This window comes from Bidens hawaiensis, unplaced genomic scaffold, assembly GCF_021521415.1.
Source record: "Bidens hawaiensis isolate Kalapana, Puna unplaced genomic scaffold, B.hawaiensis_p1.1 tig00009621_1, whole genome shotgun sequence".
Classification (NCBI taxonomy): domain Eukaryota; kingdom Viridiplantae; phylum Streptophyta; class Magnoliopsida; order Asterales; family Asteraceae; genus Bidens; species Bidens hawaiensis.
In genome coordinates, this window is record NW_027491721.1 from 486,548 (window position 1) to 500,339 (window position 13,792).

Consider the following 13,792-nt stretch of genomic DNA (forward strand, 5'->3'; position numbering starts at 1 on the left):
ATAAGTTACACAAAGCCATGGGGATCACATATGTAACATCTTGTACCACATGCACATAAGGTTGTACTTGAGCTAAATCTCCTTGGTACGTACCCTACAGAATCACACTAAATGCGGCTGATTAAATGTCAAATCGATAACCACAAGATTTAATAACAGGATAAGATCTTATTAATATATGAATTATTGTTAACTATGGTAAGGGAAGGTCGACTGATCAGAACAATTATATAATAGTTATTTTTATGGGGAAAGTGAATACGGTGATGTCATGCATCTAAGCTTAGACGGAAAACCTTTCAAAACTACGTCGTTTTGATTAAAACCCTAAAACATAAAATTATAACCCAGAATTTACCTCCATTATTTTCTTGATTCCTCTTTAGTAAATCAAATCCGCTGGATAAATAGTAAATCAAATCACTGGACAAAGCAAATCTCTATTCTCCTAAAGTCTATTTCTCAAATCCACTACTTTTCTTGTTTTCTTCATTTCTTTCGTTTTGTATACATATGTCGATTTGTCCAGTTTCTTGTTCTGTGTGTTAATTTAAAAATATAAATGAAAATTAAATCAGAAGAAAAAAAGCGAAGGGTGAAATCGATGAACTGAGTTTAGGAAATTGAAAAAAAATTGTTTGGTGAAAGAAAATGAAAAAAATAACAAAAAAAACAGAAGAATGTGGATTTGTGAATTTTGGTTTCAATATATTTTAGTTAGAAAAAAAACACCAGCTTCAGTTTTATCTTTTAGGGTTTTAATCAAAACGACGTAGTTTTGAAAGGTTTTCCGTCTAAGCTTAGGTGTATGACAGCACCGTATTCACTTTCCCCTATTTTTATTTTTATTAAACTTTAAAGCACGTCACCATCCTTTTTTATTTAAACGGCGAATTTCTTTTAAACTTATCGTCTTTGAAACTTGAACCCAATACCTCTATCTCCAAATCCAAGTATTTAAAGGTTTTGCCTTTGTCAATGAACTACCACCCCATTGGTGCGAAGGTCTTGGGTTCAACTTCCACTTTCCAATTTAGGCCATGGAATTTTCTCACATATGATGGTTTTCCTCCGGAATGTGGTCTTCGGTACTCGGGGAATGAAGATGATCGGATGAATTATTGGCCCGCCAGTGATCCAAATGATCGTTAAAAAGGTGTTTTTCTATTAAATTTACATTTTAGTTGATAATTGTAAGTTAAATTAATAGTTATAAGTTTCTCATTAATGAAACGTGATCTTCACCCAATTATTATTACAATGATACATATAACTAGAAATAACAACAATAATGATAATTGAATTATTAATATGCATGAATTATTGCTAAATATGAAAAAAGGAATTAACGTCGGTGAACTAATATATACATATATAGCTTAAATTAGTTATAATTAAATTATTTTTAATCAATGAATGTAATTTACGATCGAAATATTTCTTGTTAATGAATTGTGACTAACTGAATTAGAAAAATTCGTTAACAGTAGTGGTAACAGTAATAATAATGATAACAATAATAAAATAAATAATAGCAAACATAATAATAATAATAATAATAATAATAAAATAAATAATAGCAAACATAAGGTTTGAAAAACAAGAACATTTGGGCCGGGTACTTAATACCAAGTGGAGATTGCATGCGCCACATGAGTTCTAAAACAATAATTGACATTTGACAAGGTAACCTGACTCGGAACATTCGAGTATCTTAACACGTCAATAACTATAACATTTTATATTTTCAAGCTTATTAATTACGAATAGTACACTTGTTGACTAAGTTAAAACTTTCGTGAAGAACAAGTCTTCCGCGATATGAGTCATGAGTGATTTTTGCTAAGATTTATTGATTTTTGACTTTACATGCATTAGGTCAAATCAAGATCGGTAACCATGATTTTCAGAGTGTCACATGTCGCGTTCCAAGTAACCTTTCATTGTCGATTTTGATTTGTAATAGTCAACCTTTGAAATTTCTTTTTGTACACATTAATTTCTAGCTTCAGATATGTATGCACAAAATAACACAAACAAGTATGCTCGATTAGAGCTTCAAATTTTCACCATTTTTTGTGTATATATTATTCGGTTTTTTTTTGCTTTTATCATTTTGGCTCATTTTACGTAGTTTCTTTTGCTTTAGATCATATATACACATTATACTAATATTATTACATATGCGTGCGATGATCATATAACTAATGCTATTATCAACTTAATCTAGCATTAAAATCCAAAATTAGAATTTTCAAGGAGAGGTGAGACATTAAGATTTTTATTCTCTTATAGCTTTAAGTCTTGATCTTACTGGTTTTCTAGCATAACTTTCCAACACATGTTAAAAGGGTTTGGCAGGTCTCATGGAGTCATGGATATTCCAAAAATGAGTTTAGATGGTTATAAAACTCTAAAGTAGAACTTAATTATATGGTCCATGAAGAAACACTAAGTGAACCCCGGGCAGATTACTGGTAACCTTGGGTTAGATAGATGTTTCCCACGAGGGGTTGGACCCTGAGAAGATGGTTCTTCTGATAACCTGCAAAACAGACACCGTGAGCTTGTCACTGAGAAGGGGGGTTCCTCCTTGTGACCACCCTCCGGCGTGAGAATCAGACTAGATTGCTCTTTAAATATAAGTGTATATTAAGAGATTGCTAGAGCAGATATCAGGTATAATATGATGATACAAGATAAGATGAGATGGTCATACCATTTGTAGTATTTATAGCCGAAGGTAGGTTTCCAAGGAGGTGTGGCCGGCTGCAACAGTGTTCATGTTCCACCAACAGTGGCCTACGCACGTGCCCTGCTAGTAGTTGGTGGGTAGGCAGCGGCTGACAGTGACCAGGCCTGCTGTGTACTATTCCTTTTCCACCAACTGCCGGCTACGCACGTGGTATGGCAGTAGTTGGTGAGTAGGCAGCGGCTAATAGTGACACAGTACAGGAGCATGCTGCTCGCCATACTGTGTCAGTAAGCTGTCGTCTCTTTAGTCAGATCTTTTTCCCATACCTCGTCAGGTACAGTACAGAAGATCTTCCTGTATCGTACGGACTGGCTTATTTGGGCGGGAGTATTCCCCCTCCCGCCCTTGTGCGGGATTGTTCCCGGCTTTGCTCATTCCTTCAGGTGACACTGAGTGATTGAGAGCTAAGTGCCTTGTGCGTGTAGCCTTGCTGCGCGGGTGGCCTTCCCTGATGGCTTGTATCCGAGGCTGCGGGGACAGGCGGAGTCCTTCACCATTGGGAGGCATTTCCTGCGGGACCAGCTTGCGTACTGCGCGTAAGGACGTCACGTCTCTGAGCATGGTTGGTCCTGCGGATCCAGTTGGTTTCTGCGCAGACGTTCCTCTTCAAGGTGAGTCTTGCGGGTCCAACTGGGACCTACCTCTTCAAGTCCCCCCAGTCCAATGTTCTTCTCATGAGTGTTTAATAAAGTGAGGTGAACTTTTGGACTTAAGCAAAGGGTTTTTGAAAAGGGTTTTTTTAAGGTTTTCCATAGGGATTCCTCCCGCGGAAGTCCTTGTCACTTGCAGAAATTCCCGAGTTTCCTGCTTGGTCTTTGGGTATGATGCGGGCAGGTCTGTAACCTTCTCGCAAGTCAGGAGCGTTGAGTCCCACTTGTGTGGATTCTCCATGAGGTTTTGGTAGTTTTGAACATAGTGATCAATTACGTTAAAACCACCAATTCCATCCTGGAGCTTCAAACAACGTAGTTCTCGACGTTCCCGCTATGCGGGGATGTTATTTCCGTTTCCGCAAGCATTGCCCAGAAGATCCTTCTTGGTTTCAATTCCCAGCGGAGCGCTAGGTATGTGAAGGGTTTTGCCTTAACACTGTACCTGCGCTCGTCTTACGGTTACTTTACTTCCAAGGTATTCCTGGCGTCAATTCCCTGCGGGTGCTAGGTATGTGAAGGGTTTTGCCTTTATTCTGTACCCGCACCCGTCTTATAGTTACTTGGTTGCCGAGGTACTTGGCTTCAATTCCCTGCGGGTGCTAGGTATGTGAAGGGTTTTGCCTTAACACTGTACCCGCATCCGTCTTACGGTTACTTGTTCGCCAAGGTTTTCTTGGCTTCAATTCCCTGCGGGTGCTAGGTATGTGAAGGGTTTTGCCTTAACATTGTACCCGCATCCGTCTTACGGTTACTTGTTTGCCAAGGTTTTCTTGGCTTCAATTCCCTGCGGGTGCTAGGTATGTGAAGGGTTTTGCCTTAACACTGTACCCGCATCCGTCTTACGGTTACTTGTTTGCCAAGGTAAGGGGTATTTTCCCGCCTACTTTTTGATCTTTTTGAATTTTGAATTTTGAAATTCGAAGAGTTGGTGGAAAGAAGAACAGTCCAAAACTCTGAAACGTCGTGCGACGGTTTCTTCTGACTGTGTCAGATCGTGCAGGAAGTTATGGTGACGTGACAGTACATGGTCATTCCAGAGGCTTTTTCAGGCGCGTGGGCACGATTTTTCGGGCGCGTGGCCGCGAAATTAATGGTATGCGTCCTGTCAACAGCTGTTGCCAGCTTGCTTTTTGCCACGTGTCATAGTTTCATTGCACCTTCGTTTTCTCTCTCTTCCGCATTAATTTCATCGCATTAATTGCGATTAGTATATAAAGGGGTAAAGGGCTCTTTGTAATCCACACTTTCACTCTTCTCTTCATCTTTTAAGCGATTTCCGGCGAATACTCCCCTTTTCAGGCAAGCATTCTCCCGAAATCGTCTTCTTTCCTTCACAAGATGTCGTCTCGAGATGTTGAATCCACAGCCGATGACAGGAGTACTGCTGTCGAGTGCCAGTGTGCTCTGCCTGGCGATCTGTACCGGTATGTCGTCAGGAAGTTCATGCTCGAGTCTCTCGAGCCTGAGTTTCCTGAACCCCATCATACTGTGTACAATGCCCCCAGAGGCAAGATCGGGGTTTATGCAGCATTCTTTGTTTATGGAAATCTTAGGTTCCCATTGACAAAGTTTGTTTACCGTGTCCTTGAGAGGCACGGTGTTCATTTGACCGAGTTGCACCCCATGGCAATCGCCAAGATTCGCCACTTTGAATGGGTGTGCCGGATACTGGGCGTTGAGCCCTATGTTGACCGCCTGATGACCTTATATACTTGGAGGTGCATCCAGGGGTGGTATACCCTGACGACCCGAATCAAAGGTTTGAAGATTTGCGCGACCGAGCGCAGTCTTCGCGCGTGGAAGCGGGAGTTCTTCTTCATATCCGCTCGCGCCATCCCCATTGCCATGAAGTTTAAGAATGGGCAAGCTCTCCCAAGCCTTCACGCCTCCAGCTACCAGGAGGCGGAATGGTTCTCGAAGATATCTCGGGTCCAATCTCCGGTTTACCGGTTTGCGGAGTCCGGGATGGTGATGCTGGGGATGAGCCGGGTGTGGAAGGCTGCCGATGCGCAAAAGATCCCAATCGTCCTCGAATACGGTTCGAACTCTGTTCCTTACGGTATGCTTTCTTTCTTTTTGTTGATTTAGAATTTCTTCTAACTTTTTTCCTGTTTATTTCAGAGGAGAACGACTTGCAGTCGCTCCTAAACCCGCGGGAGACTGACAGTCCCGCTCGGATGGGTACTCGCGCTCTGGACGAGAACGAGTTGCCCATCCTGGAACAAACGGCGGATCGGTTCGTGGAGGTCTATCCGCTAGGCCATGAGATCCTTAGCGCCCGTCGGCCAGGTAAGGCGCTATTCGACCCTGTACCCCTCAATGCTGAAACCTCTGCTGGAGTTCCTCTAATCGTATGTTCTGATGAGAAATCCGCAGATGGTCCTCCGTTGGTGCGGAAGAAGAAGGCTGCCGGCGGGAAGGGGAAGGAGAAGGCCTCCACTGCCGATCCAGCGCCTCGGTCTGATTCGGAGACCGAGAGCGAAGAGGTGGCGGGGAATCCTGGTGGTGATAAGACCACGGCTCCAGAGGTTACGACTGTCACCTCCGGAGAGCCAAAGAAGACGACGGTGATCGGCGCAAAGAGGCCGGCTCCATCGGGTCCGTCCCCGCCTCTCCGTACCTTTAGGCTCAAGAAAACCCGTAAGTACAACTTTCCTTTAGTTTTTATCTTCATAGTTTAATATCGTTTTAACACTTATCTTCTTTGTGCAGGCGTGGATGTTGACGCATTCCAGGGTGGAGTGCAGAGTAGTACTTCTCCGCCAATGACGGTAGGCTTGGTCCGCCTACCTGAGGCGACGACCCAGGCGCCTGCGCCTGCTTCCGCTGGTCCAGTTGCTCACTCCTTTGAGCCGACTGTTCCAGCTGAGATGACGTCACCGCCGGCTGTGAGTGCGATTTTTACAGCATCCTTCACCGAGCCGGCGGTAACTTTTGCTGCGGATACCGCGGCGGCGACCGCGGCGGCTGCTACCATGCCCCCGCCATCGGCAACAACGGCTGATCCATCAGGTACGCATGGGACTTCTCGCCACTCTCTGCTACCTTCCCATCTGCCTGACCTCTTGGATGGATTTCCCTTGGGTTCAGGTGATGGGTTCGGCGGCTATCGGCCTGTAATTGACCCTACAGGTGCGTAGGGTTCTTTTGGCCCATTTTATATATATATATATATTCTTTATCATCTTTTCCTAACTGCTTTGTGTTTTTTGCAGTGTCGGATTCCAATGAAGTGTATGTTCCACGCTGAAACATTCGCCGAGGAACAACCCTTCGCACCCCTGTGGAGTGCGTGGAGTGGGCTCGTCACGCTGCTCCCATGGGTGCGTTGGGGGAAGCCATGGCTAGCTACCAGGAGGGTAGGCTTAGCAATGAGCTTCGGGTTCTCCTGGCCCGGATGCAGCCGCGCGTCGAGCTGCTTTGTCGTGAAAACGACAAGTTGAAAGCAGCTCGCGCTAAAGAAGTAGCTCAGGCGCGGGCTGTCCGGGAGTAGAACCAAAGGCTTTCCGCATTGGCTGCGGAAAAGGAGAAGGCCTTCAAGGCCCTCGAGGTTGAAGTTCAGGCTCGACTTGAGGCCCGTTCCAAGGCTGCCCAAGCTGTTAACGAACAGCTTCGGCTGGCTAAGGAAACTGCAAGGAACGCAACCGAGAGGGCCACTAAGGCTGAAGCTGTTGCTGAGCCTCTGCGCGTGGAGAATGAAGAACTTAAAGCCAAATTAGAGGCTCTCCAGCAGGCTCATGATGCCTTGGCAATGGAAGACGCCAAAAAGCTCCAGGAGATCTTGGACCAGAGGGGGGTGCTTGACCATACTGAGCGTAAGCTGAAGGGCGTCGAAGAGGCTGCGGCTAAAGAAGTGTTGCTTGCCAACCTCAACAAGAGTGAAGCCGATCGCGCCCGTAACGAAGCTCAAGCTGCCCTCCAAGAAGCCCTGGTTGCCAAGGAATGGCTTCTTCGAGAAGCGTTGTCTCAGGTAAGCTTTTCTTGTCTTTACGCTTTTCTTTGTAAATAGAAAAGGTTTTGACACTTGTATGTTTTCTTGTAGGTTGTGCATCGGGTCTTTGCTGAGACCTCTTATGATGATGCTATGAGCGCAGCCCTCAACGCTTCTCACGAGGACGGGGAAAAGGTCGGCTTCCTGCTTGGTCTAGGGTTCGTTGAGAAAGGCGTCCCGCCTTCCAACTTCCCTTTGTACAATGTTGATACTGAAGCTGTTTACGACCAAGCAGTGAATCAGTACGCCGCCTTCCCGCATCCGGTGGTGGAGAAGGTGAATGAAGTTGCTGTTGCTGATGATGGGCTAGCTATCCTTAAGGCTTTCCTTGAACTGCCACGTTCTGACGGTGCTGGTCCAAGTGGAAGTGGCCCTGAAGCCTGATCCTGAAGATCCCTTCCCACTGCTAGGATAGATTTAGTTTGTACAGATTTGTTTTCTTGTAGGCGGGTAGTTACCCGGCCATTCTTGTAATTAATATTTATGGAATATAAATCTTTTTGCGGGTAAGACCACTACTTTAGTTGGGTTCCTTGTTTTGTAAACGTTGTATGACTTGCATACTTAAGTTTAAATTAGCAATTTTCCAAGTGTTTAGAATAAGTTAACCTTTGAACGTGGTAGATAGGTGTGAAGTTTTGCTTCCTCTTCCGTGATTGTGCGGGTAGGACCGTCACTTGCACGTAATAGGATGGCTAAACTTTACCCATATCTGACCTGCGTGTAGGTTTTCCTCATCCTTTCTGAGGATAAGTTAACCTTTGAACGTGGTAGATAATAGGTGTGAAGTTTTGCTTCCTCTTTCGTGATTGTGCGGGTAGGACCGTCACTTGTACGTAGTAGGAAGCAAAACTTTACCCATATCTGACCTGCGTGTAGGTTTTCCTCATCCTTTCTGAGGATAAGTTAACCTTTGAACGTGGTAGATAATAGGTGTGAAGTTTTGCTTCCTCTTTCGTGATTGTGCAGGTAGGACCGTCACTTGCACGTAGTAGGATGGCTAAACTTTACCCATATCTGACCTGCGTGTAGGTTTTCCTCATCCTTTTGTTAGAAATTCTGTTTTGAACCGTTTGACGCGCGGTTGTCAATAGGTTAGTGTTCAGTTCCCTTTTTCATGATTCATGCGGATAGACCGGCACTTTCATTTAATGGGAGGACTGAACTTTTCCCCTTCGACTGACCTGCGTGAAGGTTTGTCGTTTTTTGGGTTTATGCGGGTTTTGCCGCCTTCCCCACGCAACGACTCACACTTATGTATGCGGTGAAAACCTGGCATATCCGTGTTAAATAAATTAACCGTTCGACGCGCGGTTGTCAATAGGTTAGTGTTCAGTTCCCTTTTTCATGATTCATGCGGATAGACCGGCACTTTCATTTAGTGGGACTGAACTTTTCCCCTTCGACTGACCTGCGTGAAGGTTTGTCGTTTTTTGGGTTTATGCGGGTTTTGCCGCCTTCCCCACGCAACGACTCACACTTATGTATGCGGTGAAAACCGGCATTAGTGTTGATAGTTCATAAAAATGTAAAATCATCAGCGTCAATGTTTTAAGGAGAATCGTTTCCATTAGAAGTGGCTCTTGGCCTTTTCTTTACAAATTTGGAATTGATTTACATGCAAACTGTGTAAATGAGCTCCCTTCCATGTTGTTGGGATGGGAGTGCCATCGAGCCGATACGCACCTGGTTCGGGATCTCGTTCTTTACGCAGCATGTAGTCTCCATATTGAAGCTGGAATTTTATTCGTGTTTTCCCCAGCTGGGGTTCTACACGCATCAGCCTGCTCAGCGTTCATTGCGCCACGAGGTGCGCGAGCGTCCCATCTCTGACGAATGCCTCGACCATGTCCTTCACGTCTATGCATTCTTCGGTGTTGTGGCCTTTTGTCCTGTGAAATTCACAGTATTTGCTCCGATCAGCATTGTGGCGATGTCGGATTATTTGAGGCTTTGGCCATGGAAGCTCCTCGGTGGCGAATATCTCGGTGACGCTTTTAGTGAGCGGCGTCCATCTGGAGTTCTTATTTGACTGTACGTTATCCCTTCCGCCTAACCGATGCTGCAAGCCGGATGAGGTGTCAAAGTTTACCCTTGACTGCCAAATGCCTAGCTTCCGCTTTTTGTTTAATCGGGCGGTGAGAACGTTGTCTTCTCTTGTTTTCTGGGTGTAGAGGTTTGTGCTCTGTGGGAGATCTCTACCCAGTTGCTTCTCCGTTTCCGCAAAGCGTTTAGCTGATGTCATGATGGCATCCCATGTGGATGGCATGCCATCTTTACCCGTTAAGGTGCGGATGAGCTCTGGGTCGTTTGCGCCCTGAATAAAAGCAGCGCGAACAAGATCTTCGCTAATGTTACCCAGACTTAGCTTCTTCGAGTTGAAGCGAGTTATGAAGTCCAGCAAAGATTCATCTTTCTCCCGAATGCATTTGAGGATTGTCCATTGCTCCTCGGTATACTTTCTTTGCTGGCTGAAGTGTTGGCTAAACTTCTGTTGGAAGTCAGCCCAGTCGTAGATGTGGTTGACCGGTAGACGATCGAACCACGCTCTAGCAGCCCCGACCAGTGTCATTTGGAACATGTAACACCATGTAGGTTCCGTCCAACTACTGACGGTTGCCCCCGCTATGAATCTGTTCAAATGATCATCTGGGTCGGATATACCATCATATGTGCCTATGCTGGACATTTGTTTGGCACTTTTAGGGGCGATTGCTTCCGCAATGTCCCTTGCAAATTTGGACGTTCCCGCATTTGCAACGTTTGGTCTGAATGTTTTGGAGAAGTCTCGTGGACTTCCACCTGTGCTTTTTGGTTTGAAGGCTTGTCCAAAATGCCTTCTCGGTTGGGAATCCGTTTCCTTACGCTTCCCTTTTGCCCTATGGCGAGGGTTCGCGTCGGAGTCGGATTCCTCCGAGTCATTGAAGTAATCTTCGAATTCGTCAGCCTGTTGGACGGAACGCAAGCGTTCGTCCAACTCAGCTTGGAATTCCCTCTGACGTGTCTCCGCCCATGCCTTAACTTCATCGAGTGTTTGGCGGGGGAGTCTTGTTCGTTTCTCTAACTGGGTATCGGTGATTCCCAGTGAGCGATTATTTACTGCATTTGCCCCAGCTTGGGTAGCCGGGGTAGTGTTTGTAAAAACTGTGTTGCCGGTATTCCCCCCAGTAGCTGGGGTTGTGGTTACCGGAGTTTCTTTAACCATCTTAGAAGTTTGAAAAAACTGGAGAAAAATAAAGTTCTAGCTTTATGCACGGATGGCGCCAATGAAGAAACACTAAGTGAACCCCGGGCAGATTACTGGTAACCTGGGGTTAGATAGATGTTTCCCACGAGGGGTTGGACCCTGAGAAGATGGTTCTTCTGATAACCTGCAAAACATACACCGTGAGCTTGTCACTGAGAAGGGGGAGTTCCTCCTTGTGACAACCCTCCGGCGTGAGAATCAGACTAGATTGCTCTTTAAATATAAGTGTATATTAAGAGATTGCTAGAGCAGATATCAGGTATAATATGATGATACAAGATAAGATGAGATGGTCATACCATTTGTAGTATTTATAGCCGAAGGTAGGTTTCCAAGGAGGTGTGGCCGGCTGCAACAGTGCTCCTGTTCCACCAACAGTGGCCTACGCACGTGCCCTGCTAGTAGTTGGTGGGTAGGCAGCGGCTGACAGTGACCAGGCCTGCTGTGTACTATTCCTTTTCCACCAACTGCCGGCTACGCACGTGGTATGGCAGTAGTTGGTGAGTAGGCAGCGGCTAATAGTGACACAGTACAGGAGCATGCTGCTCGCCATACTGTGTCAGTAAGCTGTCGTCTCTTTAGTCAGATCTTTTTCCCATACCTCGTCAGGTACAGTACAGAAGATCTTCCTGTATCGTACGGACTGGCTTATTTGGGCGGGAGTATTCCCCCTCCCGCCCTTGTGCGGGATTGTTCCCGGCTTTGCTCATTCCTTCAGGTGACACTGAGTGATTGAGAGCTAAGTGCCTTGTGCGTGTAGCCTTGCTGCGCGGGTGGCCTTCCCTGATGGCTTGTATCCGAGGCTGCGGGGACAGGCGGAGTCCTTCACCATTGGGAGGCATTTCCTGCGGGACCAGCTTGCGTACTGCGCGTAAGGACGTCACGTCTCTGAGCATGGTTGGTCCTGCGGATCCAGTTGGTTTCTGCGCAGACGTTCCTCTTCAATGTGAGTCTTGCGGGTCCAACTGGGACCTACCTCTTCTAGCATAACTTTCCAACACATGTTAAAAGGGTTTGGCAGGTCTCATGGAGTCATGGATATTCCAAAAATGAGTTTAGATGGTTATAAAACTCTAAAGTAGAACTTAATTATATGGTCCAGTAATTAAGAAACCTGGTCCATTTTCTTTAATGGGCAACCAGATAAGAAATAATGGAAGTTCCATTGTTCTAATTAAATTGCCTTCTTATATATAATAATACTAATAATTTTACATCTCATCCATACATCACACCTTGTACCTCTAGCATTCATGGGTTGTATAATCTAAAAAATAACATAAAATAAATTGCACTACTAGAAAATTGATCTTTAATGACACATGAATTATAAAGGTGCGTGTGTCATTAAAAATAACAAACACTGATGTTATGGCATGTAAAGGTGCGTGTGTCATTAAAAATGTGTCAACTAGCATCATAAAAAACCAAACTATTTTTTGTTTTTCTTTATAAAAGTCCCTTCACAGTCTTTTTGCATATAAAAGTCATTCTACTTTATTTTTAAACATAAGTATGAAAATACTTATAAGACCTTGTTTTACAAACTGCAACGACCACTTTTGTAATTATTTTTAAAACACAAACCTTCTTTCACATCTATACACCAACGACCCCCTCTCAATCACCAGTCTCGACCATCTCCTCCTAACCACATATAACTTCAAGAAAGAGACAAAATCATCAATACTCATATAATTGTTGAAAAATCTGAGTCCCACTCGCCTCCCATCTTTTGTGTGTTAATAATGAAACATAATGTTAATAATCATCATCTTAGAATATAGTAAAAACAAAGTAGTTTTATAGATGTTTAGAAACCATTAGATCATACATATATTCACAAAATTATGACAAAAATTAGTGACAACTAGCAATCTTCTATGTGTCTTCTGAAATAACATCAAGTAAGGGCATGTGTAGTTCACATAATCTTATGGAATTATAATTAGAATGGATTCCACCGAAAATCATATTTTGGTTTGTACGGATGGAATTGGAATTGGAATTCTTTCTTTCACTCATGGATTTCCTAATTCCTTCCCCTTTTTGATGACATTTTTAACATGGGGAAATTCCCTAAATGACCCTAAAGAAGAAAGAGAAATAAAAAGGATCCTATTTCACTCAAGATTTCCAAAACAATCCAAAAATATGTACTGAGGCGACATCTTGGAGAAATAAACGACGGTATTTGTTAACCAAACAAAATCTGACACGTGTAAAGATTCTGACACACCAGACGAGATTTTTAAAAATCTTGAATGTTCCGACCCTTTTTTTAACTTAATTAACTTTTTAAAAAACCGTCTCTCCAGACGGTTTTTTTATGTTTCTCGTCTGTTCCGTTCATATTAATTTTTTCTTGAGATTTGAGTTTTTTTAATTTTGTCTTGGTAGACGCATTTTGATTGAATTTCGTCTTCTAAGTTCATATTCCAAAGTTTCTTATCTTGTAAGTTCAAATCCTCTTTTATTCTCCTATCTATATCTTCATCTTCTTATATCTATAACCATCTATAATCCATCAATCTCATAACCACACTTTAGCGAAATGAAGTATAAGAGAGGAGATCGAGTAGAGATTGCGGATTTGGGTCCCGGGTTTTTGGGATCGTACTACGGCGGTAACATAATTTCCACGTTTGGAGATGAATATTATCAAATTCCATAAAACTAATTGAAAGCTAACTAGAACTTGAAGATAAAAAGGAAGAACATGAAGAGATGAAGATGAATCAAATACTTGAAGAAGTTGATAATTAAAAATGATAGTTTAATTAGGAAAGTGGGGTCTACCTAAAAATAATTAAAAATACCGTCGGATTAGACGGAATAATAAAATACATGGTCGGTCAAGACGGAATACGAAAAATCCTATCGGTCCAGACGATATTTAAACTTTTATAACCACCAAATAAGAAACCTTGGAATATGAACTTGGAAGACGAAATTCAATCCAAATGCGTCTACCAAGACGAAATTAAAAAAAGCTCAAATCTCAAGAAAAAATTAATATGTACGGAACAGACGAGAAACATAAAAAAACCGTCTGGAGAGAAGGTTTTTTAAAAAGTTAATTAAGTTAAAAAAAGGGTCGGAACAGACGAGATTTTTAAAAATTTCGTCTGGTGTGTCAGAAACTT